Source organism: Triticum dicoccoides, chromosome 5B, assembly GCF_002162155.2.
Source record: "Triticum dicoccoides isolate Atlit2015 ecotype Zavitan chromosome 5B, WEW_v2.0, whole genome shotgun sequence".
In the NCBI taxonomy this organism is placed as follows: Eukaryota; Viridiplantae; Streptophyta; class Magnoliopsida; order Poales; family Poaceae; genus Triticum; species Triticum dicoccoides.
Genome location: NC_041389.1, coordinates 554,995,189 through 555,000,863, shown reverse-complemented (window position 1 = coordinate 555,000,863; position 5,675 = coordinate 554,995,189). Strand labels below are relative to the sequence as shown.

At 40.4% G+C, this 5,675-nt stretch overlaps 1 pseudogene; it reads right to left on the bottom strand.

Annotated features, from left to right (window-relative positions):
* Window positions 1–279: 279 nt before the first annotated feature.
* LOC119306127 lies at window positions 280–5,286 on the bottom strand (annotated as a pseudogene).
* Window positions 5,287–5,675: the final 389 nt, after the last annotated feature.

Below are 5,675 nucleotides of genomic sequence, written 5' to 3'. Positions count from 1 at the left end.
ATTTCCAACAAAGAAACTCTGTTCATTACTGCATGGCGAAGATGATATGCAGTTCAAGCTTGAACAAGCAGATTAATGAATAAAACAAAGAAACATGGTGTGGACAAGAGAAAAGGAAACAGAGAATAACGGAAGTTCATTACATGACGACATATAATCAGTTGAAACTAGAGCAAGCAAATGAATGAAGAAAAAAAGAAAGTAGCAATAGAACAAGCAGTGAAACCTCTAAATTATGGCGATACTGAATAACGTTGTTGGAGGAGAGCAAGAAGGGCCTTAGTTCAGATCATGTTCTTTGACTTCAGTCAAGGATTTCTTTTTCAACACCTGGAGCCTGACCTTTATAATCCGTATGTGTCTTTCTCCGTAATCGCCGTCAATTCTAGCTGAGAAAGCAAGGAAGAAATATGTGAGCTGGGATCTAAAACGAAGCATGAATGTCAAGAATTAAATGAAAGAAAGCGGTCATACTCCAGATCCATTCTTTTTCCTTGAACGTCAGTATCGATGTCGTCATCATAATAGTCATCGTCATCCTCATCATCAGTGTCTATATTTGGAGATTGAGATGCAAAATTGAGCAACAAGAGAATGGTTAATGTCAATATATTAACAGGAAGCATGTGCAGGAGTGTAAAGAGAAGGATTAAAAAAAACAGCACATTCATTCATGATGAGTATCGCGTGGTTTGTACCTTCTGGTGTACATGGCTCCATACTAAAAGCAATGCTTGGTCGGTTAGGATGGGCGTTCAATGCATTTCTCACCGCAGCCTCCGCTCTCTCGGCCTCCTTAACTGTGGTGCCATCCCAATGGATTTCAACTATCGCGCTCTGAAGTGAGAGCAGGTTAAGCAGGCCGAGCTCAAAGCAATCACCGTTACCATCTTCTCTGGCCACCCGCACACCCAAATTGAATCGGACTTGTTCTGCATTTGGCAAAGCTCCTTGCTGAAACACTACCTGAGTGGCTGGCTGACATTTTTTTTTTGAAAAGGGGGGATCCCCGGCCTCTGCATCAGCACGATGCATACGGCTGACATTGCAATGCAAAGGCTATCGTTAAACGAAACCCATCCGCACCAATGACGAGCAACCTTTCTGTTTGGTGGGTGCTTTGCATCCAAAGATGGCGAAGAGAATGCAACCTCGCAAGGATTTGCACATCCTCCTGCCGCACTTCTTTGATTATGATACTGAACGTGGATAGGTTTGATAGATGTGAGGGGCCACATCTCATTATCCACATCGGCAATGTAGAGCATGCCATGTGGTCTGAAAAGAACTCAAATTTGCGAAGACATCGCGGGGGTACCCAGCGTTCCCCCAAGAGATCCAAGTATGATAAATCCTGGTAGCTAATATTCAGACTTTGGATATCATTCAACTTGCATATAGACTCCACAAAAGCTTCCTCTAACTCGGGGCTCCCGTGAAGGAAGTGAATCTCGAGCTCCCTCAGCCTTGCCAGGTTGCCAAGCTCTTGCACAGTGCTTGGAGAGGCATAGATCCTCTCCAAAACTTCCAATGATGTCAGGTTACCCAAGACACCAGGCGTCCAATTGCAGCATATCAAAACCTTTACGACCATCAACTTTCTTAGCTTGCACATAGATGACGGCAAAACTCTTATGTCAAAATTGTATTGTGCATCTATCACCTGCAGAAATTGTAGATTTCCTATTTCCTTTGGGAGTTCACGTATACCAGTTCTTCTTAGACCTAGGTATCTTAGGTGAAATAAATACACAATATCCCTCAAGTTAACTTGACAGTTAACTGCCCCAAGATCGCATCCACTCAAATCCAATACACGTAAAACTTCCAAGCTAGATAGAGCAGGCATGATAGTCATAGCTGGAAAAAAGACAATAATGGACCTTACTTGAGACATACTCATTGAATTAACGAGAGGAGTGGTTGGTGGATCTAACTCAAAATTTTGGAGAGATATCCTACGGATATTGCCACGAGAACACGTCATATCCTTATTACTATCCAATACTGTAATGAACTTTGCTTCACCTGACAAGGAACGAATCAGATCAAGCACCATATCGTGCACACGGCAACTTTTTTACTTCACAAAAACCAGTGTATATTGGCTGAATCATGTTTCTATTTATCAGCTCGTTGAAATAAGTTTCCCCAATCTCAAATGTGCTAGTTAGTTGCTTTCCATGCTGCACAAATTCTTCACATATCCACTTCCATATAAGTTCTTCTTTGTCAATCTCATGGTCTTCAGGATACATACTTAGATATAATAAACAAGTCTTCATATCAGAAGGTAGATCATAATAGCTAAATGATAGTATCCTCTGCATTTCCTCCATACTTACATCTTCTGTAAGTCCGCGACCAATTGAGTTTACCAGAACATGCCATTCAAATTTTGGCTTTATCTGTTGACCAGCAGCAAGAAGACTAGCAATAGTAAGGATGGCTAGTGGCACACCGCCACATTTCCTCAATATATCTTTAGATACCTTCTTAAGTTCATTAGGACAACCATGCTCACTTGAAAACACTCTTTTATAGAAGAGCCTTGCAGAGTCGTCATCTGAGAGAGGTTTCATTTCATAAATGGAATCATGAGTGGAAGGACAAGATACACTCAATATGCGGGTTGTCGTGATTAGTCGACTTCCAAGATTGTTCATATTAGAGAAAGCCAACTTGATATCTCCCCATAGTTTTGCATCCCATATATCATCAATTATGACGAGATATCTGTATCAGTTGTGAGAGAGCATTTATGAAATGTTTACGTATACATCACAAAGGCTAATGAAGCGCCATATGAACACAAGAAACCATATGTAATTTAGTAAGAAAGAAAACAAGTGGACACCATACGCCAAACCCGTCAATAATCTATTCGATGATAGCATTAATTGTGAACTGAGAGTAAGATGTCTGTCCAAGCAAATAATAATAATCGTTCAAGAATGTATAAATAAAGAGAAATGGACGACATGTAACAACACATGTAGTTACAAAATATTAAACTATAACTAATATAAAAACCTCAATTACAATTCACTTCATCTATTTGAAGAGAGAAAATGTCAAACCAAAAAAACAATCTGGAGCTTGTCAATAAAGAGGTGTAATGCTAGTTTTTTAATGACTTGAAGAACAGTAACGACGTCTGCCATGAGGTATGATGCGTAATGCTAGTCAGCGATACGATGACAGAGACTAAAGCCCTGTTTGGATCTGGTGTAACTAATCCAAGCAAGAGCTACCATGGTATGTCAACGGTAATTTTTCTAGAGCCCTGCATATGCTGCTTACTACGAGCAATAGGTGGGCACCGCTCACATGGGCCTCAGCATGTGGCTGCCCATGGTGAAGTCATGGCAATCATCTCAGTTCCACAAAAATAAAAAATTTGGTCTATATATGCACATCATTTTGATGTTATTCAGACTATATGATCTTCAACATGATATTTCACTTTGTAAATTCTTAACACAAAATATAACTCAAAATATTTGAGAGAACCCAAATTTGGTGATGAGAACATTTTTAAGCAATAGATGACAATTCTGTGACCAATAGTGAATTCATTTTTTCACAAAGTAAGCATGACTTATTAAGAAACATAAGTAAATATCATGAACATTTATTTTGGGCAAGATGAGATTTTTTTTGCATTATTTAGAAAAAATATACTAACCAGCCTTGAACAGATCTCGATAAACTCTCCGCTTTAAATGTCTTGAGAAAATAAATTAATAATTAACGTCCTCCTCAGAGAAAAAATTCTAGAAATTATACCTCTATATGACTTCTACATAAATAATACTCCATCCATTCCTAAATATAAGTCTTTTTAGACATTTCAAATGGACTACAACATACGGATGTATGTAGCCATATTTTAGAGTGTAGGAAACATACCAAAACATTTCGAAAAAATCCGGAACTTTGCGGAAATGATCATCAACAAATTTTAGAGAGGCTTGCCAAGTTTGGTGGTAAATGACATCTAAGGAGAACTGTACTTTTTTTTTACAAATTTTGGTCAAACAATGCACATACATTTTGACTAATTTTGATTAATTTTGTTTTTTTTGTATAGAGCTCCACGGATGTCTTTTGACCACCAAAATTTGCAAGCCTCTTTAACATTTGTTAATGATCATTTTCAATAAAGTTTCAGAGTTTTTTGAAATATTTTGATATCTTTTCTTGCGTGGGTGGGTGTAGAAAAACCACTCTCTATCTATAAAATGTCAATTTGGGAATGATACAAACGAGCAGGACATTTTTTGAAGGAGGATTACCCCGGCTTCTGCATTTAAATGATGCATACGGCTATAAATGAGTAGGACATTGGAAAAGAATAGATTCTAAGCTCTCGACTAGTTAACCCAATCATTAAGTGACCGCTTCCGCGGCATGCAAACAACAATCAAACTGGTCAAGGGACGCATACCTCTTATCCTGAAGTAATTCACGGATTTCTTCAATAAGTTGCCTTTCATCCAATACCATGAGATTGATATTAGTGTAAATTTGCTTGTTTAGACCAATGAGAATGTCCCTGAATATCTTCTTTACGTCAGGATTCCGACCAACTGGAACAAAAGCCCAAGAATGGAAACCTCCTTTGATCTTATCATATACTGTTCTGACAAGAGTGGTCTTGCCTAATCCTCCGAATCCAACTACAGAGACTATCTTCAGTCTCTTCTTGCACGGATCTTCATCTTCTAAGGACAATAACTTGACAAGCTCTTGATCCCTCTTCCCATAGATGCCGACAAGCTCTGTAACTTCAGTGTACAGAGCTCGGAGACAAGGATCGATAGCTGTCCTAGCTGCAGGCTTAGGCACAATATCTTCGACTGTATACCTTCCACGCCTGGCTGCCACATCTTGGACATCTTTTTGGATGTCCTTGATGGCGCTAGAAATCTGGCGGCGGGCCTTACCGTTGTTGAACAAGTTGGCCATCTTCTCCACGAGATTCGTGAGCTTGTTGCCATCATCAGCGGGTTTATTAGAGCCTTCAACACGCACAAGGAACTTGTCAACGACGTCTTCCATGTCGTAGGAGAGCTCCCTGACCTCATCAGCCCAGAGCTTGACCTGCTCGTCGAGCTGATCACTCGCCACATCGGCTACCTTGCAGAGGGCAGCGTGCATAGTCTTCATCTCTCGCATGAGAGACTCGACACCTTTCTTTGCCTTCTTCTGCAAGTTGTACTCCATGAGCAGCTTCCCCAGCTTGGGGAGCAGGCTGCCAATGGCACCCGTGACCACCTGCATCTCTCTCTCTCTCTCTCTCTCTCACACACACACACACACACACACACACAATATGTGGATATCTTGCTATGTGTTGTTTGCTTGTGCATATGAACTTGTCATTATCAAGGAGGAATGAGATGGACAGCACACAATAGTAGGTGACGGTGACCGTGCTTGCATTATGGATCCACCGCATGGCCAGCACATAGTGTCTTTTACTAAAAAAATACATTGTCCCTATATGTGTAGATGGATGAGTGTATGTGCGTCTGCGCCTAAATAAAGCTAAGGAATCGGAATCAACGGTACTCAAGTGGCACTTAGGCCATCTCCAAAGCGGACCCTCAAACTGTAAGCATCCATTCAGACCATGCGGTACAGACGTATTTTGCCATCCAACGCGGTCC